Source organism: Aythya ferina (genome assembly GCF_964211825.1).
Source record: "Aythya ferina genome assembly, chromosome: Z".
Lineage (NCBI taxonomy): Eukaryota > Metazoa > Chordata > Aves > Anseriformes > Anatidae > Aythya > Aythya ferina.
Genome location: NC_140299.1, coordinates 80,840,978 through 80,866,591, shown reverse-complemented (window position 1 = coordinate 80,866,591; position 25,614 = coordinate 80,840,978). Strand labels below are relative to the sequence as shown.

The 25,614-nt window shown below is 33.9% G+C and overlaps 1 protein-coding gene across 20 annotated transcripts in view; it reads left to right on the top strand.

Moving 5' to 3' along the window:
- MEF2C (myocyte enhancer factor 2C) overlaps window positions 1-25,614 on the top strand; it is a 130,554-nt gene that overhangs the window by 25,685 nt on the left and 79,255 nt on the right. The gene's annotated exons all lie outside the window — the stretch shown is intronic.

Genomic DNA, 25,614 nt, shown 5'->3' with positions numbered 1-25,614 from the left:
TTATTGATAGTGACTTCTTAATGGTGAGTTCAGCATTGCATAATAAAGGTAACAGCTTTTCCATGTTAACACATGCAGAGTGTCAATATAATTGGTAACTAAATACACATGCCATTTGTACATTTGGTAACCAAATAAAAGAGTATTTACTCCTGTTCCTAACAAGGAATTATTCCTTTCTTCTTCCCACTCTGCAGTCTAACTCAATAAGCTTCTGCTCCAGTTTCCAATGTAAAGGAAGTTTCTCCTCTTTGTTTGTCTTGCTACTTCTAATTGTTGTAATTTTGGTGAGATAACCAAAGTTCTATAGGTGAGATAAACATAGGTCTACATCTATGTTTACATGGTGTCTGATTTTTTCCATTGATGATAAAGAAAGCCTTTGAAGAAGCTTAAACTAGATGCCAAAAGCTGATGGCCACAATGAGTTCAGACAGATCCTGCACTTGTGGTCATTTATAAAGTATTTCATGCAACACGTAAGATGTTGTGTTTTTGTTTTTGTTTTTGTTTTTTTCTTCACTATTGCATGTGCATTTTCAGCTCAATAATTAATTGTATGTTATATTCCTGAATTCGGTGTTGGAGTCATCTGAGATGTTTACCAAATTGCTTTAAATGTTCTTCCATGCACTGATAACCAGTACTACTTCTCATGTCAGTAGTGTCTGTGTTCAGATGTATGCAGCTTGTACCCACTAAAGATATATGAGTGATATCAAGGATTTGATCTTGCATTTCTAATGTACTCATTGATTTCAGGTTCTCATTGTCTTGCTTCGCTCATTGGGACACAGTAACAACTTCCATGATTTCATTCATATTAACCATTACATGTGTACTTAATTTTAGGTACATGAACAGTTCTGCATCCTTCAGTGAGCTATTCAATTGTTTCAAATTAGACATATATGTTCATGCTTGTGGGTTTGGGGCTACAAGCCATAATACTGTAGAGACTCACAATTTGTTCAAGTTTACTATTTTTGGAAGTTGTACCGATGTCACAATTACTTTCACCAAGTAAAATGCTCTCCACTCTGCCCCCCTTCAGCTTTTGCGTGATTGGATATGAGTTTATAAATTATTTGAAATCCTTTGAATTTTAAAGTATTCCGTAGATGCAAGTTACATAAATAGTCTGATTAAAATGATAAGAATTCAGAACATTTTCTAAACTGTATGTATTATTACAAAGTACAAGCTATTCTTGAGAAAATGGAAAAAAAAGGCGTTTTTTTTTTTTTAAGTAAAATTTTACAAATTAGTTATTTCCGTAAAAAAAAAAAAAAAAAATGGAGGAAGTTGACATGCATACCTGAAGCTAACTTCATTATATTTAGATCTTTCTAAATTTAACTTCAATACAACCTCCTTGTTCTGCTAGGTCAGCTAAATAGATGATTATTTTAACGAGTGAGTTTTTTTGTCCTGTTATTTTTAGTAGTTTTCTAATGGATTGCAGTCAGTGAGAATACTAAGGAACTTTTTTAGCCCAAGTAATTCTTGAAACAATCTGAAAGTATTGCTCATTATTAATTTGGGATTTTACAAATCCTCATTAGTGGATAGTCTTTAGGGTAACTTAGTCTTAATCATGAGGCCTTTAAACACAGTCCCGGCAGAATGTGGTGGTTTTCAATAGCAACGGTTCCTGTGAGCAAATTTTATTGTGGCATCATTGAATACCTATGTTCTTTGGCTTTATGATTTATTCTCCCTAGATACAAAACTGTAAAAGAGATGTGTTAATCTATTTTTATTCAAAGTACAGAAATAGCTCTGTTACAGTTTAGGGACTGAATAACCAATATAACATACTACTTGTTCTTAGTCATGCTATACCTAATGTTCACAGTAAGGATATTGATCAATTACAGATAGAGATATGCAGCATATTTTACAAAGCATCACAAGGCATTACTAAATAATGCATTATTCTGTTTCAGGCTGTTTTTCCAAAGCACTGCTGTAAATCAAAATCATAAAATTGCTACATTAAATAATAGATAACATACTTCAGAGCTGTTTGCAAATACATACTAGAAATATCCTCACAGTGAGATGATTCAAAATTATCCTTAAAGAATTACATTATTTTATATGATTTTCCCTCTAGATTGAATGCTTAGGACACTGTTCTTGAGGGATTTATGCCCTACATAAGTCTGAATTTATACAACTAAAAAAGAAGTGTGTCAGAATGCAACATTTCTATCTAAATTAAGGGAAAGAGTTTTTTGCTCACCTGTATTTCTTTCTGTGATTAGAAAGTGACTGTTTTGCAGTTAGAAAGGAGAATGAAGGCAGCTTAGCTTGCCTGTCTGGCACTTACAGTCCATGTCTGATAACCTAGGCTGACCCTGAACTTCACATTTACACAAGTAATCTTTGTATAAGGATGAACTGTTCTTGAACAATTTCTCTAATATATTTGACACCAAAAAAAATGCTTTTACTTTAACAAGAGAATGCATATTTTATTTTTCCTCTTCCTTCTTATCTTGAACAAATGTATTTAAAAAAGGCACTGCCCAAGATCTGCAATTTGATCTTGTTTGATCTCTCTCAGTCCTTTTTGTAGTACCCTGAGACTTGATGGAATGTGTCAAGGTAACTTCTGGAATCTTTTTCTGTCATTAATTTGGACAAGCTCACGTGACGTTGTTTAGTGAACTAAAAGTGAAATATTACATGTGAATTTATGGGGCTGGAGAGGGGGAACATATTTCTAGTCTATTGACATAAGAACTAAAATGATGAAATTTGTCCATCATCAAAGGAGATACATGACTTCAAACAAAGCAGAAGTTAAAGGAGTGATGTCAAGGGCATTAATGAGTGTTCAGGTACTGAGACAGAGGACAGTAGATAAGTCACACATCTGACCAAGTCAGTTACTTGGTTAGTTCTCTGTTACTTAAATATCTATATGGTCTAATGAAGAATTATCTCTTTAGGATACTGCATATAACATTGACTTGCATTGCAGTTTTTCTTAAAAGCATACATGAAAGCTGTGAAATTATTGCACCTTTAAAGTGTTTTTCTATTCCATTCCATTTCATATAACTAAAGCATTTAATTATTATGGATGGCAAAAGGGAAATAAGATACATGCGCATGGATGAAAAAAGTCAGAACAGAGATTTCAGGCTGTAATCGAATTGGGGAACACTGCATCATCTCAGGTTAAATCATTAGTAAGCAACAGAACTAAAAGTGAACTGAAGTTGTAGAATGTTTTCTGAAGTGCTCTGCTTCAGTACAGATCTTTAAAAAACATCTTAGATTTACTGAGAAGTGCAAGGACAAAACATTATATTACAGATTTACCAAATTTTCAGTTACAGGGAATCACTGTCATTCTTCGAATGCAAACGAGGATTTTTTTTCATTATTATGTAACTGGCAGAAGAGGAGTGTAGAAATAAATTGCTTATTGTTACTCATCATTATTCCCTGAACAGGGAAAAAAATAAAGAGTAACAGGTACACAGCATTTCTGAGATTAGCCACCATATCTATGGTATGCATATATTAACCCTTTGCACTTCTTGTTTTCATAATGTACATGACAAGACTACTGTGTGCATATAAAGTCATGACAGTGGGCCTAATTTCAGCACTAAAAACTAGAAAACTATGCAGTTGATCAAAAACAATGTGACAGTTTATATTAATATTCATCCTATCATTTTCAAAGGATGTAAGTTTATAATTCTTATTAAAAATAATACTTTTTAATAATCTTAATGTATCAAGTATATTGCATCCTATTTTTTACAATCTGCTTTTCTTTCAGTGAGAATAGGCCTCTATAGAACCTACTTATGACTAATTTTCAGTCTTTCAATATTCCAGAATGATTTTTAGCCTGTCAGGAGGAAAATGCCATGCATTTGATTTGAAATATGACCAAAATTTGGGGAAAAAAATCCTTTTAATTTAAGTAAAAATAAAACCATGTCATCCTATGGAATTTAACAACAAAATGGAATATAAGGTGTCCTTTATAAATTTAATGATAAATGAATTTATACAAGCGAATCTTGCAGACTGTACCTTGGAAAATGTACTTTTTCTTTCTTTCTTTCTTTCTTTCTTTCTTTCTTTCTTTCTTTCTTTCTTTCTTTATTTATTTATTTATTTTTAATTGTAGGCTACAGTTTCAGATTTTTAAAGTATCCTATTACTGGTACCAAACATTAAACAACTTACTCGAAGTCACCATTGGCATTTGACAAAATAGATTCAGATACAGCCTTGGAAAGAGCGTTTGCCCTTGGAGCTCTTCCAAACAGAATACTAAGAAATTCAAACTTGTGCTGCATCACCACCTTTATCTTATTTAACTACTTCTTTTCTTTTTAACCTATTTGAAATAAAGTTTAATGTGGTCAACCAGAGAAAAGTAACACAGTAAAATGTCTGTTTTAAAATTTGTGTTTTCTTGTTTTAATATGGTTCAATAGAAACTAAATCAGTGCATGTGCTATAATTTTTCCTCAGATTAGTCTCAGTTAATTTCAGCTTCTGCACCCACTGGAAGTTGCTATTTCTGATTATTGTGTCTGCCTCAGAATTAATATAAGGCATTTTTGAGAACTTTCAGTCCAATTGGAAACAGAATTTGACCACACCCAAAGCTGGCACTCACATGTTTTTGTGACAGACATTTAAACACAGAAGAAGAAGCTTCTTATATCTTGTCAGATTCAGAGTTGTTCAGTACATAATAGATACTGCTCTGTAAAGAATTATTCTTCAGCCTGACTTTAGGCTAAAGCATCGTTTGTCAAAAATTTAGGAATTGTTCAGAGTTAATGATGGCTATTATTCCCCCAATTTAAACTTAGTTTCTGATGTTTTCTGCCCACTCCCATGTCACTTGTGTTCCCTCATATAGGTTTCCTTATTGTGACACATAATAAAAAGGATCAGGTAATTTTGTTTGTTTTTGTTTGTTTATATTTTTATTTTTAATGTTAAAACACAAATTTAACAAGGCTAAAAGCCATTATTATATGCACTTTTTCATTGAACCTTTTCTTTAGAAGACTTGAATTGCACTTCAGATCTGGTTTATTTCATTATGTGTGTAATCTGGAATAACTGGTTTATGTTTTGGAAATTACAACATGACTTGAAGAGTAGGCAAGCAGATTTCATACCCACAGAAGTTTACCTAACTTCAGTGAGAAGCCATGCATATGCAGAAGAACATTTCTCCTAAACATTTTTCAAACAGTAGAATTTGAAGAAAATCTAGTTTTCATAAATTTTTCAACCTGTAAAATAGAGAATACATAAATCACCTCATCCAGCATCACTGACAAAATAAAAAATAAAATAAAAAAATCTCTACACCAATAGCTGTGTTGTACATGCCAGAATAGTGTTACTAAATAGTACTTATGAGTATCAATTTTTAAAAGTGCATCCAACTCTCATCATATAATAGCGCATTATAGTATACCTATAAATAGCTTCATTGCTGTTTATCAGTGATTTCTGTTCATTCACAATGTGAAAACTTCTGTTCTGAGAAGTTCTTGAAGGAAAATTTGATAACAGAGAGAGTTTCTTATTTATCAGACATATCTGTTCCCTGTTTGGTCTCTCCAGCTCAAAAATAGTATAGAGAAAATGGATTTTACCTATAAAGATGTTATAAATGGGTAGTGTAAAAAAATGTTATGCAATACAGAAACCTCCTTCTTAGACTGACTGTGTCAAACTTTAAATATGTCTGAGAAGAAAAAGTCTTGTTCTTTCCTGCCTCCATAATATTTTTTTTGATGTGGATTACTTTTCTATGTAGTCTTTTGCATGATGCCAAGTCAGCAGCATAGCACGGATTTTCACGTCCTCAGTGTGTCTCGTGTTAATGCATTCTAATATTAATATGAATCTGTTTTTATGGAGACTGACAATACCCGAGAAATAGATCTGGAAAATATATTTACATATATTTTCTGGTAAATCTCAGTGGCCGTATTTACCAGTCATGCAATTAGACCCCTCCTTCCTGTCATCAGAATTTGGCTATTTTAAACATTTTCTAAAAAATAGGGAGATTTGACATCTCCATCTTGACATGAAACTGGGACATCAGTTTACTAAGAAATAAGTGACATGTTTACCATAAAAAGTAATCATTGCCACAACCATATTAAAAATTAGACAAAAATGGCTAGACTGCACTAAAAGTCTATCAAATTCCCCACAGGTATGACTGTAAATGCTGCTACTAAAACCATTGTTCATAAGATATCTGCTTTCTGTAAGAACTCTAACTAAAACAGTTAGAAAGAGGCTCTTAAAAACACTGAGTACTAAATCCAGTTTTAAAATGGAAAATTTGACCTTTTAAAAATAAATAAATAACAAATTACATGAAGAATGATTTCTGCATTCCAGGGATAATATCATGATTTACCTTTTGGCCAATTTATGCCCACTGGTTTGATCTGTATCACTCTCTGTGTTAACTAATACAAAGAAGAGTATTGGCTGTAACAGCTTTTACAGGAACCTTTGTTTCTGATGTTGTGATAAGAGCTGACCTGAATGAAAAGAAGCTGTTCTTTCTCTTATCTGTTAGCTGTGTCCACATAAACCATATGATTATTAAGATTAACAATTGAGTTAGGTGTATTCAGATAGCACTCAAGAATTTTAAGTATTGTCATTCTTTCAGGTTTAATTCATGGTTTTCTTTCATAGCATTGTTATAGTCATCTATAAAATGGTATTTCCAAAAGCTCCATATTGCAATGAGTTACTTTTGAGAAGAGGAAATGTAGATATTAATTAGACATAAATAAAAATAGATATATGTATATGTGTAAAATGTTCATATGCTGATTAATCTTCACTAAGGAGGTTCTTGTATGTATTTTTTTCTTTATGCATTACTTTTTGTGAAAAGGCAGTAAGAAAGAAAACTTTGTTCACTTCAGACATGAAAAAAATCCTATTAATAAAAATGCTTTCTAATTATGTAGTACAAATCAGGCCTCAATACAACCACTGAAGGCAAAATATAAGCAACAGACATATATAGTTTACCTGAATCTGAAAGCAAAGCCAAAGTGAAATACTGACACTTGTTACAGGACAAAACATCTCCAAATATGTCTAAATCAAAAAGCAAAAAATGCCTTGTTCAACTGCATTATAATTTATGTGAGCTGAATAATGATCCAAGATGTAATTTGGCCAAGAAGTTAGAAATAATTCATTTTATAAAGATTGTCATGAAATCATAGAATGTTTTGGGTTGGAAGGATATTAAAGCCCACCCAGTTCCACCCCCCTTGCCATGGGCAGGGACACTTCCCTGCATCCCAGGCTGCCCCCAGCCCCATCCAGCCTGGCCTTGGGCACCGCCAGGTATGGGGCAGCCACAGCTCCTCTGGGCAGCCTGGGTCTGGGCCTCACCACCCTCTGAGGGAAGAATTTCCTCCTAACATCTAATCTAAATCTACCCTCTTTCAGTTTAAAACCATTACTCCTTTTCCTATCACTATAACCCGTGAGAAAGTGTCACTCATCTTTAACTAACATTCACGGTGATCGGAATCTTGGTTTTGCAACTAACTGGGAACAATCTCATTTCTGTTAGCCTTCAAAACAACATTGGCTGAAAAATGTTTCAATTTATAGATGACCTGTACATGTGTGGAGGTCTTCTGTCAGGTACAGGTAAATATGTGAAAGAATACAGTAATATCTGGATGTTCTAGTTATGAGTGAAGGCTCTTTATTTTACCTGTTACTTTTCTGTATTATAGGAGCTTGTAGGGAGAAACTGTCCCTATCCTAAAGAACGTGTGGTACATAAATCTGACCCAGCTTGACATTGATTAGCTTCTGAGAATCAACAGGATCACAGCACACATTGGTTTGACTGCAGGGACTCAGGAAAAAAGTATCTTTTCATTAAACGAGGTGACCATATGTCACAGAGGTTAAGAGAAGTTGACACCTGTTTAATTGAGGGTGACAGGTCTTTAAAAAGATGAACGTCTAATCTCACCTTCTTAGGTGGCAGAAGAGCATGACACTGACTTATGGGCTGAGAAAATAAGGGCAAATATTATTACTCTCCTGTATGCAAATCTATCTTGACGCAGAATACTTTTTGTCCATGGCAGGTGCAAAGCCTGCTCAATTTTGGACAAACCTTTACAGTCTGCTCCAGGTAGTATCAGACCACTGCTCTTGCTGCTCTTCTGCTTCTTGCCAGACCTTCCAGGCTGAGCAGGGTGGCCTGTGGTCCTAGAGCCTAACACCTGCCTACCCTGGGCACCTTGCTGAGTGTCATGGTCAGCACACTTCATTACCAGTGAAGGGAAGTGAGTGATGCTGTGGCTTAACTGAAATAGGAAAAGAATGCAGGACCTTGTGTATTTTTTATCTGGCAAGGTGTTGTACTGTAAGATTGCCAAGTACCAGCCCATATACACCTGAATTGAGACCACAGACAATTTCTTAGATGTCTCTTGTCAGTGGCTATTTCTGCCCAACTAAGCAGCAGTGAGGTTTCTAGAAACAAGCTGGTGCGGATTTGCAACAGTCTCTGTTTATCCCTGCAAGAGGTTTCAGCAGGAGTTACAGACTTACTAACGCATGGCCCTCATCTGAAGAAACTACTCTGGGAACTGGAACAAATTATCTGGGAATCCAACATCAAAGGATCAACAGACAACAAAATAAATATAAAAATAAAGATTTTGGCCTAAAAAGCAGCCCCCAAACCACACTAAACTTAAAACACAGCAAGAGAGTTGCTTCCATCTACTGGAGCCAAGAAAATAATGACAACTGAACAGCAAGCTCCTCTAGCATAGGCTATAAATCAGATTGTTCTTGTCTCAAGCTGCTGGTGTTGAAAAGTAAATCCATGAGCTGGTATGGGAAATGCTGGATGATTAAAATGACTAGAAAGTATCCCTTTTAGTTTTCAGTAACTTAGAAATTTTAACAGAGAAAAGTGTAGTTGCAATTGAAGTTCCTAATTTATACTTGAATATTTTCAATAGGTTCTGTAGCTGTTTAATGCAAAACTGCAAAAACCTGCAAAAACTGCAAAATGAAGCCTTCAATTCCTCAGTGCTCATCTATAGCTTATATACACTAACTGCAAAAGTGTTAGTATTCATTAACATTACTATTTACTTATACATTACATATAACACTACATAACTATTACATATAACATTACATAACTATTAACACTATTAACATGACTGTACAGATTTATTTTTTTTAATTGTGAGAAGTACTTCGAAAGTTTTATGCTTCATTTTTATGATATTTTATTACTCTACCACATTGTTGTAGCCCGAGGATTTAGAGCCTTCTATGTAATAGTAACTCATCATCACTCCTCTCCAGAGCCAAGCACATCAGAGATGCTGAGATGCATCAACATATTTTTCCTTTATTTCAACAAGATAATGCTATAGAGATGTGTGTGCAAGAGTTTATATAGTCTGCAGCTTGGAAACCTGAGTGGTTTTGGACATTTAGTACAATACCCTCTTTTTTTTTTTCATCATCCAAAGTCTTAGTGTTAATATTAAAATAGAGGGAACAAATGCTGCAAACTTATAGTTGCACCAAAAGAATCAGAAAGTATAGTGCTGTTTTCTGGAACTCTGTTTCCAAGCTGCACAATTAGATTTTTTAAATAACTGCAGAAAAAAAAAAATACATTTTGAATTACGTTGTGACATGTCTTCAATAATTCCAGTTAGTAGAAGCCGTTACTGCCTTGGATGGTTTTCACTTAATATTCTGCAACATTAAATACATAGATAGATAGATAGATAGATAGATAGATAGATAGATAGATAGAAGAATGTATATTTTGGAAGTAATTTTTGGAAATGTTTCATCATGCACACTCTGTTAAATCTAAATTTAAAAAAAAAAAAAAGGAAATTTCATACCTGGAGGTATCCCAGGTATGAAATAAACAGCACGTCAATTTCATAATTTTGCTTGAAATATGCATTACTTAATAGCATTTGATTGACACTTGTCATTAACTTCTAAAATTATCTGATTTTACCTGTGAAGAGAGGAAATTTAGATTTACAGAATAGGAAATCACTGACACAATATTTCCTTACCATGCAAAACTTGCTTTTTATTATTCTGTTATTACTGTTGGCAGTGGTTTTGTAAAGCACTTTTATAATCAGGAATAAATACTAACTTTGAAGTTGGCTTCTCCATGACATGTAGCCTTGTTCTTAAAGGAAAAAAAAAATACAAACAAAATATAGTTCTTGGCTAATTCTTATTTATTATATCTTTTATGATGTACAAATTGATTTGCACCTTGAATTTTATTATTTCCACCCTTGTTTTCTAGGGCCAAAATTGTATTTCCTTGAATAGACATAACAATGTACTTGATGGTAAAATGGATTTTGTCCACTTTTTGTCTATTCATTGCAGAATGGAAATTAATCTCTTTAGCTTGAGGCTGTATAGTTTACTGTCATTAGTTGGGGACAGTCAAAGACATGGGAAGTTTCAATAGCAGAGAAGCTTTGGGATTTTCAGCTATTTCTGAGATCTTAATCAAAAATTTTACTGATTGCTTGGGAATCAATGAACACACTCTTGAGGAAAAGAAAGGCAGCATAACCTTAACATTATTCACCGTGTTTTGTTAAAACAATACAGTGATTCACAAGGAATATTTTTCATGTTAATATAATGTAATAAAGAATATTAAAGGATATTAGGATATTTTGCACCATGTAAGTGAATCAGAAACACGCAGTGCTTTTGGTCTTGGTCTTTAATTTAATGGAAACAGCATTTCTGAAACATTACAAGAATTCAAAGATTAAAAAAATATATATATATTAAAAATCATCATCACTTATGAATATTTTTTTTCCATTCTATTACTTGTTCACTTTGATTAAAATTTGTCCCTACTTTTATATTTGGCTGAACAGGAATTAAAGCAATATTAAAATATATACAGACTAATATCCAGTCAGACCACTGAGTTTCAAAACTTTGTTTTTCTTGGGTCTCTTTCAAACAGAAAAGAGGAAGCACTTCCTTTTACAACATGATGTCAAGACAAGGACATACACACTCAGACATACAAAATAGAATACCATTCAAATAATTTCAGTTTGTTGACTCCCACATAGAGCCCTAAATGATAGCAGGAAAAACAGATAATGCTTATAAGAAATAGCATCCCAGTTATGCAGTTTCAGTAATTAAAATATTGCTGTGCAAAACTTGAGGAATAAAAATTATTGTTCAGAATAGGTAGCAGTCAGTGTCACAGTCAGAATTCTGTGTTGATAAAGCAACAGGCTTCATTTTCTATGCACATATATGTGAAAACTATTTAATCAAAGTATTTATTTAAAAGGTGGTTGCAGGCTACATTCTATCTCACGTTCGCCAATGTAAATGTGAAATAATGGAACTGGCTGCAGTCCAGATTTACTTATGGCTGTGCATTTGAAGGGCCAGGATCACAGCACTGGCTGTGGGGCTATCATACACAGTACTGTATTTTTTGAAGCAATAAGGATCTGCTGCGTTTTCAGAGGAATGTCTTGACAACAGAGTGCATCAATGAAGGCCATCTCTCTCACAATGAAGGTCTGTCTTCTAAAGTAGTACTAAAACAAAATAACTGTTGTGTTTTGGAAAGGGTCTTAGCTATTCACAGCACAACAGTCAGAACAGTAAATACTGCCTTAGCTCCCAGATCCCCCTAAGTTGTAAGTCCAAACCTGGAGGAAATACTATAATTAGGGTTAATGGGTTTTTGATTGTTTTGTTTTTTTGGTTTGTTTTGGTTTGCTTTGTGGTGTTTTTTTTGTTTGTTTGTTTGTTTGTTTGTTGTTGTTTTTTATTTTATTTTATTTTATTTCCTATATTTATATATATATATGGTATATCAATGTAAATAAAAATTCAAAAACCCAGGCTGATATTTCTATTTAAAATGCAAAATTTTTATTTGTGACAGCTGCATTGGATCTTTAATCATATATTATCTTTATGGGAGCCTTTTTCTAACATATGTTAATTGGCTGTTTTCTGTGACAAATTATGAGCTCTTACTTTGATGAGGTTCAATTGCAATCATGTTGGAGTTGAGTACGTAGAGTTTCCAGCCCCCCCGGCTCTTTAAACCACTACAAACATCTGCACGTCACTGCAGTGCTGAGTAATGGCAGGATTTGGGTTGATCTGATTTCTGTACAGATTTTTTTCCACGGGATATTTTCAGCTCTTTGCACTAGTTTTGTTTCAGGGTTTGCTGTTTTTAGCAAAAGAATGATCTAAAATTAACATCTTGTAAGGGATTATTAGAATACAATGAGAAAAAAAAAATGTGAAACAGTGTACTCAAATCTTTTTTACTTTTCAGAAATTTCAATGCTCCATTAGAAATTCTGCATCAACTGTTACTGCTTGTTGTAGTTCATATTTAGTGATGTCACATAGCATTCGTGGGAGTAAATCTGATTCCTGCTCTTCTAAGTCAATATTTTTTTAATTTCATAAAAACAACATTTGCAGTTATTTAGCAATTTATTTTACTTTTTGAAAAGTGGTTAGCATCACATTTTATTTTTATTTTTTTACAAAGACAAGTGTGTTTCCAAGCTGGACAGGAAACATGTCTAATTATGTTTTACATCTTCCTGCAAATAAAGGAGTTATTGCATTGAAATTTAGTACATTTCAATCTTCTTTGTGTTTAAGGAATATTGTGAATGCATTTGTTCAGAATGTAAATTACAGAAATATAGAAAACATTCACCATAATTGAAATAGTATTGCTTTGAGCTTTTTTTTTCCCTTTTACTTACTCCCTTGATGAAGTCTGTGCCCATGATCTTATCTTATATAGCAATTCATTAGAAATATTAAGATAGAAAATGTGTGCTGTTTTTTAATAAGTTATTACTCAAAGCTGTGCTCAAGGTGAATCTACAGAAACATAAGATCTAAGATATTTTAGTACAGAGAACGCAGTCTGGTCATAAAATGGATGGAGCATCATCTTTTCAAAAACTGTGTCAAACAATATCAATTACATTGCAATTAATTTAGCAGAACATCATACAGCTCAGCTTTGACCTAAACCAAATGGCAGTAGATAAATCTGTCCCGTTTGTTCTTCAGAGAAAAGACAGGGGTTAAATTTCCAGGCAGGTGTTAGGGTTTAGAATAAGAAAAGCCAGATGTGTATGGAAGTTACTTCAGTCTCATGAGGCTGGTTTTAATTCAGCTGTATCCCTGGAGTATCACACAATCAATGAGTTCCAAATCCTGGGGCTACCTGCCTTTATGTGAAATCATGGGAACATTTTTTCACAGCATACTACTGAAAAAATGTGAAAAAATTAGAGCAGAAATTAAAGGTAAAAAAAGGTTAACCTCAGAAGTTAGTGTCACATTTCTTCAAGGTTTCTGAAATGAGAAGATGATAACCCAATGGAAACGCTTGTAGAAGAGACTTATTTCTATAAGAAGAATTGTGAGTAATGTAAAACTCATAGCAAGGAGTTTTAATATATTAAAACATAGTGAGGAGCATGATTTATTCCTCTAATCACTGCTTTTTGTAGGCAGTGTTTTAAAAGTAAGTATATATAGGTCACGTGCACATGGTGAAAGGTGTTAAAGCATTTCTTTTCCTTAAAAGCTGGATGAATTGAATCGGGGAGGGGTTTCAAAAGGATAATTTGGGGCATGATTTTCTTACTTCAGTATAACTATAAAAGTGAGTTGATGAATTGTATCTTGAATTAGTCTACACAATAGCATTCAGTTCCACTTGATAAGATAAGCCTAATTGGCTTTCAGAAAAATAAAACAAGGTAAAGGAAGATGTACAAGTGAAAGAGAGGGCTTGGCACTTTATTGGATTTTGAGGCCTGTAAGCCATGTGTCTTAATTGGGGCCAGTTGGGATCATTTAATAATTGCTGTCAGAAGATCAAATTTAATTCTCTTTATAAAAAGACCACAGTGGGATAGAGTTAAACAAATTGTCATCTGAGGTTTCAAATGAACGAAGCTTTAATTAGGTTGATTAGGATGCTGTAAGATAAAGAGGGTAAGAAACAGGAAATTGATGAATCTGCTGTGTACCATGTTGGACCTTATATGACAGTACTGTCAAATATCTTTATTTTAAGAAGATATGCATTAGCATAAAAGGTTATAGTGCTAGAACAACTTGTGTACATAAATGTTTGAGATATATAGGATAATTATAACTTTCTGAAATCAGTGATTTAAATATGGATATTATTATTTTTGTGGTCGTAATCTTGCCCTTTAATTTGATAATTTTAAAATATGCCAAATGATTTGCTTACTATTTTAAAGGGAAATTACAGTATGTTTACTAAAAGCACTCAGAATTTTATTATCTTTTAATAAATATTCACCTTACTTTTCAGAATCTTTACGTGAACAAATCCCCAGGTTTCTTATCTCCAGGTTTCCAAGACAAAAACTGAGTCAAAAATGAAGGTGACATGAAATATTTTTGGCAGGAAGAAGAGCACATCTCAGCTGTGTTTGTATCTCAATCTTAGATTCAATTCTTTATGCTATACTGCATGATAATTTAGCCATAGCCTTCTGTTTCTGAGAATATTTTTGTCAAAAATCACCTTGCATACCAATAGAGCTCAAAGAGTGTCACTTTTGAGAAAAAGTAATGCATATTCAAGGCCACAAAAAAATTTAGCTAATGTATCTTTGTGTTTATTGATTAAGGTTTTGTTTTGTTCTTCAGTATACTCATAGGACAACAATAATACAAGCAATGTTGTCAATCATTTGTTTAGAAAAAACTGTTCATTCAAAATAGAAGAGACTGTCAAGCAATTTGCACTGTATTACCCTCTGCAAACTAAACATGTTTTAGTATTTTCTACTAATATCTGACAAAGATGTTGACTTTTAGCATTGGCTATTACCAAATATAATGTATTTTGCTTGTGTAAGAAATAAATAAATACAGCTGTATGTGTTAATGGAGCGGTTACAGCTAGGGTTTGGAAGGCAGGGTGTGATGTTCACATGTGGCTTTTGCACTTGTACAGTGTTAGGTGTATCTCTGTGGTAAACACCTTCTATTTCAGTAGAGAATTTGCTTCTACAGGTCTTAATGTGAGAACGGTTAGGCTCCAATTCTGTGAAAAATTAGAACAGATCTTCATGTGGACAGTACAAATTACTTACCTAATACAATTTTTAAAAACCAAAGGTGAACTGTAATGTGGTTGAATAGCACCATAAACTAGAAGGGGCTATTTACGTCTTTGTTTCTGGTTCAAGGCGTATCTTCAGTATCTAAACTGGAGTTTTTTTAGCTCTTTATCATATCAAACTCTGCAGTGTGACATGTATCTTCTGTTCCACCATTCTCTTTCTCACTTAATATTGTTAACATAAACACATGTATTGCTTTCCCTTTTCAGCACCAGCAAGAAAAAAAAGAAGAAAAAAAAAAAAAAGAATATTCCATTAAGCCAGAACAACAGAAAAATTCTTCCTTAACAGATAATATAATTCAGGTTATCCCTCAGGCACCTTGCTTATTTCTTGTCTCAAGGAATCTTTTTTTTCCTGATATCTCCATCATAACAAATTCCTTGTTATCTTTTCCTATAGTACAGTCTGCTTTTGCATCTTTTCTGGTTCAAAACCAGTGAGAATCCAGTCTGGAGAGATGCTTCTTGGCAAGACACAGCCAGGAAGCAGAAAGCAAGTAGCCGCAGTGTATGAATGATGGGTGCTAGCAACAGCAGGTACAGCTAGTTTATATCATTTCTTGGCGGTCAGAACCTTACATTTTTCTAACGTATGTCTCATCCTAAACAAGCAAAATTCCATGCAGCAGACACTGGCCAATATGCACACATTTCTTATCATGTAGCTCATAAGAGGTATCAGATTTTCATAATGACAATGTAACTGCTGTTTTGCTATACTGATGCCGCAGTACTTTTCTTCTTTCATCTGTTATTTTTATTTTTATTTTTTTTTAAAGAACAGGTGTATTCTGATTTCAGTAGTTTCTGCTTAAATTGTATGTACTTCGTGTATTTAAAAGCAGCAACCCATCCTAATTTAGGAGCTTTGTCATTAGAAAAAGATGTTTATTTCACAGAGACAGTTCCTCACTGTCATTCAGTGAAATACAGGTGCATTCATTTTTTTTTATTAGCCTTATTATGTACCTGACATACATTTCATCTCCTTTTGTCCTTGGGAAAAAATAAATAAATAAATAAATAAATGTCTGAGTGGGATTGGAAGCACTAACATAGACTTTTCAGCTGTCATGGTCATCGGGAAGGTTGATATATTTCCTTCTTTCCCTTGCCTTTATTTATTTATTTATTTATTTATTTACCAAGCCTGCAGCTGTCTCTGGGCAAGCAGTTCAGTCCAGGGAGTGTCAGAGCTTTTAATGCTCATATTTATCATATTAACATTTACACAAAATGTATGAAAACTTAGTGGTTCAGCAGTTTTCCATATTGTGCAGTCTACTTTAGATTTTAGAACTATATTTAATTCTTCACAATTCTGGGAAGGTCAGGAATTAACATGAAAAGAGCATGTTTATGGAAATGGATACACAAAAGAGAGAAGTAGGACATCTTTGTGTATGATCATTCCTGTCTAAGAAATAGATTGCTGGGGTGAATTACCCTAGGTTGCTTTAGAAAACTAATAAAAGTAATTATTTGTTAAAGTTATGTGCTTAGGTCTATTTTGTAGAAAAAAATCTGGTAATATAACTGTAGCTGAGATGGTGTAACATCGTAAATAGGAGAATGTTTGTATTAGATAATACAGCTGGAAATAAAGGTGAGTTTTGGGTACCCTGAGGATCTAAACCACTCGTACAGCCTAAAGATGATTTATTTTTTCCAACTATGTTACTCAATATAATCAATTAATAGATATTACCTCTGCCTGCAAACCTTGTCAAACTTTTCCAGTGCTAATGATGGATCATTCCTTATATTTACATTAGTATAAAGGGGTAGATCCACAAAAATCTAAGTCATTTTCTGGATTTAAAATTTCTGCCTCAGAAGCGGTCCATTGTGACATGTCAGTGATGGCTGTGGGTGACTGGTTACAACAGAGTACTTTTTTCAAAAATAAAAGGAACAAAACCATTAGATATTTACAAGATTTGGTCAGAATTTGAGGATCGTCTGTGGCTTTCAGACACCTACTTGAAGTCCTTCACATTTGATTGCTTTGGCTCCCTGTCAGGAAGCTGAAATGTGCAGCCAGCACCCACATTAGGGGATATCAGTAAGAGATACTGCCCCTTCTGGGCTTGAATAGTTATCCAAATTCACAGAGTTATGAGTTGCTTATGAGTTATGGGACAGGGAAACTTGCAAGGGACTAAAATAATTCCTTGATACTGTCTCTTTACAAGATTTTTTTTTTTTTTTTTCTCTAAATTTAGCAAGACTTGAGAATTAATGTGCGTTATCAGGTATTAATGCGCAGCTCACAGTATGAGCTCCCCTCTTCATCATTGGTATCTCCAAACATGTTTCTGTTTTAGTTTTACTTAATAGTTCTCTTCTTGTATTTTCTATAACTGAACTGTCTTCCAATATATCTCAGTTTTCAGCTTCTCTTTCATGGTCATAAATCAAGACTCCATAAAACAATACTGAACATATTTTATTTGTTGCCTTTTATTGAAGTATCCAGGTCTATAAGATCAGAGAAGTTATACTCACCAGCAGTAAGCTTATCCACTCTGTCTTCTTTCATCTTCCAACCATTACTTAAACAACACTTAAAATAGCAACACCACAAGCAACAATTTGCAGGCAGAAAAAAAAATAAGCTATACAACCATATCATATTTATACAGTTTATCTGTCAAGGTTTTTCCCATTATTAATCCAAAACAGTTTTACTTGAATCCAAGCTGTACCTTGATAATTTTTGTCACTTTTTTTGCTCAAGTTGCAGAGCGTTCCTTTTTATCAACCCCTTCAAAACATTTCTTACAGAATCTGTTTTCTGGCAGAGGCCCATATATTTTTTATAATGAGGAAGTTATTCATATCTTGGGTTTTGTTTTTCAGTTATGCACTTATGTTCTCAGCTTAAAGATAGTTTCATCCTGGTTTTTGTCTCCATTCTATATGATCCTTCCTAATTTTCAGTGTAGTCCTTCAACCAAATACAGTGCTCACTCATTTGCTTGCTTAGTATTTTAAAAAGACTTTTGTTTCTTATGCTTTGGCCTTTTAAATCATGTCACAGAATTCCTGTTTATAAAATATTGTTTTCTCTAAAAATTAAATTTTTAATTAGCAAATGTGCAAGATATCACTTTTCTAAATGATTTTTGGGTTTCTACAACCTTAATCTTTGTTCCTCCTCACAAAGATGAAGTGGTGGTGCAGCACAAACTTAGAATAGCAGAACTCAGCTTTTGTTACAAATTGCCATGCCCTTTGAGTGAGAAAGGGAGGATTGAAATTCCTTTGGAGCATGTTGGATGAAGAAGGTCTGTGTAGTCTGAACAAGTCCACTTGTTTTACCCAGAATTCTCTTGTCTCCTCCATATATTCTCTCTATTGCTTCAGTACTGATCATTGATCACAGCTCAGACAGCCGTCTCCAGCTCTTTTGTCTAAGTGCATGAACCAAGTTTACTGCAATTCAGCAAATTATGAAGTACTCAAACATCTTTTCCAATAACAAAGAATAATTCAGAAAATCAGACCTTATTTTCTTCAATGGAAGTGTATCTAAAGTTTTGTGCCATCTGTATCAGCATTTCCAGGTACTTGTACCTGGGTTTAGACTCAAAATTACAGTACATAATTTCTTCAAGAAATACCTGGAATTGTCCCCTGTTTCTTAAAAGCCATTGTGGAGATTTGTGTTCCTTACCACAGACTTCCTCACATACAAGCAATGGTAACAAATCTGTAAATCTAGACCTTAACCACAGCTAGAGATTACTTACAGGTTATACGATGACTTAACTGTAGAAATCTTAGACTTTTCTTGTAAAAAGCCAACACCCTCCAAAACTCTTTACTCCCAAACTGTAAACATGAATATCTTCTTTAAGTATAGCTAAATCAAGACCAAAGTAGTTCCAAGGCACCTCTGCAAAACAAAAGATGCTAAATCTTAGCCTGTTGAACACTGAAATGATTCCTCTACTCCTCCAGACAGTTCTGTGGAGGACTGAACTGGTAAAACATTTCTCCTGGTATTTAGTAGACATCTATTAGCTATAATGCCATGCAATCAAAATATTAGTTCAAAACTATTCAGACTTCCAGCTGAAATTCCAACAGTCCAATTTCCCTGCTTAATTTTCAGACAGGTTCACTTTCCTAGTCACTGTCTCCATTTGAGACAAATTTAAGTGATTCAGCTTTCAATCCTTTATTCCCTTGTACTATTAGTTTGTTTGATTTGATAAACTTGAGCCAGTCTCCCAAACACTTCAAGGATCCTATTCCATTTTTATTGGTCAGACTCCCATTATATCTGTCTAGCTACCCAAAGATTTGCCATGAACCTAATCATGAACCTGTAAGCTTTTCCTTCAGAATACTTGTTTTTCTTTCCAATTTTGTGGTGGATAGACACTGAAATATCACCTGCAAGTCACTGTAGATTTAAAAGCAACTTTTTGTGAGCATGTTTTCTTTTAGAATTCTAGCATTTCACTTAATTGCTTTCCTTAAAATATGCATTACTGTATATGTTCTTTGCTTTTCAAATCCAATATTCTTCTTCACCTATTCCATTAAAAAAAAAAAAAAAAATGTTGTAAACTAGCCAAGTCTTTCTTTCTTTTTCAAGCATAGCAGGCACATATCTCTTCTTGTTGGGCTGCAGGCAATCAGTTTTCATCTAGATTACCAGTGTTTGCTTCCTCTTTTGGTGCACTGCTGCAAGGAATGACTCACCGTCTGTAGCAAATTCCACAATCCTTCGGAAGGCCTTTGGCCCTCCTTCCGTGAATCTTTATCAGCATATCCAGGGCTGATATAGTATGTGTGCACCATTCAGAAAGCCATCCTCTGTGCCTGACGGACAACTCACAACACAATCTGTGGAAGGTGGGCTAGAGTCACTCCTCTCCTTCTGACTTAGGTGTGGATCAGCTGAAACTCTGCAGCTGCAGACTCCACTTTCAGAATCCAGATACCAGTCCTTTCAGAAGCAGTGTCTGTGGCATGATGAGGTAGGACCACTGGTAGGGAGTATCATCTTCTCAGCTATTTTGGCAATGATGCTGAGTTTGCCCAGACAAGCTTTTCAGGCAAACTTCACAAAACTATAACAACTGAAACTCCTGCACCCATATTGCATAAGTTTTTGCTCTATGAGATAACTTGGTACAGTATTTGAGTTGTAGGCTACAGTGACCACAGCTGTCAGATTCAAGGGATCCAAAGCATTCATTTAACTCCAAATTTAAAAAATCTGAAAATGCCAGATATTCTCATGTCTCTTCCTCTTGGCCATACAACTAACTAATGGTATCAGTTACAAGACAACAAATCAGTTGAAAAAGAAGAATTTTCTGAAATTCCTTACTAAATTTTCAGTATAATGAGAATAAATCAAATTATAAGTAAATACCAATGTCAATGGGAAAAAAAAAAAAAAAAAAAAAAAAAAGAGAGAGAGAGAGAGATCTCCTGAATACAAGACTTAAAAATAAACACATTCTACTATCATTTAAGCATAAATAAATACATAAATACAGGAAATATCTGTTAGAGAAAAAAATCTTAAAAATTCAGCAGATGATTTCAAAATCAGTAGCAAAAAAAATATGCATTCATATCAAATAATTCAACTTTTCAGTAAAACTTTCAATTAATAACTTAAATGCAGAGATTTATTTTGCTGTTTGCAAGTTAATGAACTTTTTAATCCTGGATTAATGCAGAACTTCATTGCCCTTGATTTGTTCTCTGTTGTAAATTAAACTTGCATCATAAATTAGAGGGAAGGCTGCGTTTGTTTTCCGAAGTTCCTTTTTGTTTTAGATTAGGTAAATGACAAGATGAATGAGCATTGGTACTTAAAGATTACAAATATTTTCTCTATCTGTGGTCTTTTTCAGTTTGACATACTGAGTAGTCAATAGTATTTCATCTGTTATATTACATTCATTATGGCCTAAATGTTTGCTTCATGCAAAATGCATGATCTCTTGAGAGTTAAATTTAGTAGATTAAAATGAACTCCCTTCCGCATCTTTTAATGTGGCAATCTGGCCATAAGATCAAAACACATAAATGTAGGTTATGTTTAATTTCTAAATCAGAATGTTGTGGACAGATGTTTGAAACCTTAAGATGACTCAGATTCATTTGTTGCATGGCTTTCTGCCTGGATAACCATACCATAGATTGTGCCATTTCTGCTTTACTGATGTATTACCGTGGTGATGACATATATAATTTTATCATAACGTTTCTGTTAATGGGCCAAACTGTGTCCTTTGTAATGACTCTGCAACCAAACCACATTAAATGTGAAGGACTACTTCTATCTTGGATATAATATCAGCTAATCTCAGTAGGATAACATGAGAGATGAATATTACTTTCGCTCTTTTCTGTATTTATTGCAAGTTTATCTGGCTCAAGGTGACAGACCCAAAATGAGCAGTGACTTTATTTGATGCAGTATGCCCAGTTGTTTCTTTACGGTCTTTGTCTGCATATGGGTCTTGGTCAGCTAAGGCTTTTACAGATAATATTTCAGTGACCATTTCATTTAAAGTATGTATTCCCTGCTGTGAATTTTCACAGTTATGTTGCATTTTTTGCAGCTATTTTTTCATTAAGCAAATAGCTGATGTATTCATGGTACATCTAGATTTTTATTTATAATCTGATTCAAAACTCTTTTGAATAAACAAAAGGGCTTACACACAAAGCTTTCATAGACTTTGAAGTGACTTTTGTCTTAAGTAAGATTGGAGAGAGAACAGGAACAGCATTTTTTGTTTGTTTGTTTGCTTCCTTACATGATGAAAATAAAAAAGATTTGGTTTGGTTCTTTAGTTTTAAACTAATCCATTCCGAATGCAAGCTACATAATGGAACAGGTAAATCTTGATGATGAGTTTGTTTCTTCTGTAAAGCAACCATGAAAATACTAAGCCCCCACACCTTTCAATTTAGCTGTTCTCTGGCCACCTTCTTGTTTATAAATTAAATACTGTGACTCTCCTGTTTTGATACTCCTTATTGCCCCTGGTGTGCCTTGTTCAAAGAACTCTATCTGGGGTGTTGCAGCAAAGCAGATTCAGACAGTTCTGCTCGGAGAAGGAAGTGGAGAGTTTTGGTTCCCATTTTGCACTTCTGGAACAGTTTAGGGAAGGAAGCACCTTTACACCTTTTATTGTTTGTGGTTGCTGACATCATATCCTTCCCTGCCCGCTCTGTGCGTGTTTCCTGCCATTCTATCAAGATTCTTCTGTGTTGCAGAGAAGGGATAGTGTGTGTGCATGTGTGTGTGTGTGTGCGCGCATGTGTATGTCTGTGCACGAGCATTCGCAAAGAGAGACAGGAGCAGTCGAATGGTCTGCTGCATTTGTCCATTAGTCTTCTTCACCCTTCTCAAATCTCAGATCAATATTCTGTCAGCTATCACAGCCTCTGCCAAATCATATAGTGAACAGAAGCCCGCCAAAAATGAAGTTCCTCTTTTTGTAAGCAGTCTGATTTTTTTTCCATGTTTGGGTTTGCAAAAAGAAAAAAATGCTGAAGACTGTAGCACTATAGCATGTAACTGTGTTTCTTTAAATACAAACTGCTTGCATGTAACCATGTCATTAAGTTGGAAGGTTTCTTTTATGTGGACAGTTACTTCAGCAAAGCTTCTGGAATTATTTTAAGTTCTTTTTTAGATAATGAAAGCTTGCAAGTATTATTGAGTCATGTAGGATCTTCAACTTTTCTAGCTAGTGTGCTTTATTTATATTAGGGAAATACAATTTATCAGTTAATGGAAACTGAATAGTTGATACTGTAGTGCTTAATCCTGCAGGAACTTTCAAAAAGTGTTAGGAGCATTGGTGAAGTCCTAAAACAGCCGTGGGGATTTGTTGGTCTCGACTGTTCTTTGCATTCTGTTAGACTCAGAAGTCACCAGCCTTTGAAGGTTATAACCCTTGAATCAGATGTCTAGATTCACTCATCTGAATCCAATTGATTTGGAATCAGACCAGCTATCTGCTTTATGTATGCATGTGTGCAAATGTATGTGCTGAAGACACAATTAGAACTATAGGCAAACACATATTAAGCATAGCATGTAGAGCAGTATGTGTTGGTATATATATACGTTTATAAAGAGGAGGACAGAGATACAGGAAACTACAGCATTCTCAGATTGTTTCTAGTAGCAGTATAAATAGCAGAAGTTATAGTTTGTTGGTTTTTTTCCTTTTAAAAAAAAAAAAAGAAAGAAAGAAAGAAAGAAAAAATAAAATAAAATAAAATAAAATAAAATAAAATAAAATAAAATAAAATAAAATAAAATAAAATAAAATAAAATAAAATAAAATAAAGGAAATATATTTGCCAGACAAACTGAATACCTTTCATTTGGAATTAGACTAGTAAGCAAAAAGCAAATGGAGAGAGATTTTTTTTCTGTGCAAGAAAACATAACCTGCTGCCTGTTAAAGCAGAAACATGTTTCCTTGCAAACTGTATGTCAGATACATATGATCTAACACATTCTGTTTTCTCCTTCAGTTTCTCTCAGACTGTATGATAATATTTAATAACAAAGACATCCTTGCTCCTACATCTTTGTCTACCTGCACATCCACTTTGCCACTTAAGATAAAGTTAGTGTGGTTAGTGGATTATTCCAGGCAATGAAGAACAAAATTCAACCATTCAACTGTTTTATGAATTATTTTAAGGCAACATTGTGTAGATTGTAGGACTTGTTATGGTTCTGACTTTAAACCCTCTATAAATGTTTTTGTTCAATGTGGAACTAAAATGTATTTTGTTGAATATGGAACTGACAAATGTGTGGGAAGGACTCAACATATAGCTCCTTCGCTAAAATTTGTCCTTCCTGATCAATTTTCTCAGCATTCAGTGATTTTCTCTGAACTCACTCAGCATCGGCATCTTGATCTAGAAAGCAGCTCTCATCCTTGCTAACCCTGTCACCACTGCTCTAATCTGTCCACTGTGACCTTCCACCTTGAAGTGAATAAGAGCTTAGGCAGGCGTAGCACTGTAAGCCGATAGTGCCACTGGCTTCAGCTGAATGAAAGGAGAGGAAATAGTTCCATATGCATTTGCTGTGGATTAGCGTATTGGCTTACCATTACAGAGAAAGCCTGTTAGGCTCCTTTGGGTCCTGCATGTGCATGGGAAACACCATTCTAACTTGCTCTTTGTATCAGAGGTAAGACTGGAGGAAAAACAGGAAAGAAACCCAGTCCAAGGAAATTCAAAACTGTTTCTAAAAATAGGCTGGTTTTGTTTGTCAACACTGAGTATCAGATAAGACTGTCTCCAAGTTTTGTTTAGAAAAAAAAAAAAAAAAAAAAAAAAAGTTTTAGAAATACATGTGATCAATTTTACTTTTTTTTCAAAGTTTTTTGTTGTTGTTATCGTTGTAAATAGTTCCATTATGTTTTTTTTAAGCAGTGAAAAGTTCAACTCTTTTCAAAAAGTTAAAATATGGCAAAAAATGTTTGCAGCATGTACTTTTTATAAAATTGGCAATTGTCCGTGTTATATGACACATTCTGCGTTATGGTAAAGATTAACGCATGTGTAAATATGCTTAAATATAAAACATAAATATAAAAAGGATTTGATGTAAAGAAAGGCAGCAAGTGTTACACTAGAAAGTTTGTTTTGCCCAACAAATTGTTTATATTATAGTGGATAGCTAGAAAACTCAGACTGACTGGTTACTTGTTAACTTATTTTTCTTTTTAGAGTGATAGAACATTGAGCAATTTAAAGTTTAATGTATGCAGAGAAAAGCAAGAGAGAATTGAAGATTGAGTGAGGTCTAGCTTTTCTACCTCAGTAGCTTTGAATCTGAGCCAAATAATGGATTAAATGGCCAGGACATCAGTTTAGTGTTACATAACATATTGAGAGAATATATCAGGTTGGCTGCAAGACTATGAACTTATAAATAAGGAAACACCAGCCTCTGTTTCTAGTTCACTACATTTCGATTTCCAAGGTAATACTTTTAATACACAATGGAACAAATATAAAAGCACAAAAAATCATTTTAAATGATTTAGATGATAAGATTTTTTCCTCTTTTGTATTAAAAAGAACTCTGTGCTCTTCTGTTCAGAATATGTAAATGTAAAAATAAGTCAAACAAAGGTAGAAGAAAAAAAGAAAAAAGGCTTTTTACGTCAGAACTATATTGAACATCACTTCTGTATTTTCTTCATTTTTATCTAGTCTTGTAATGCTAAAATTTTTTGGACATGATAGAAATTAACTTTGTGATTTATGAGATTTTGTGAAGCAGG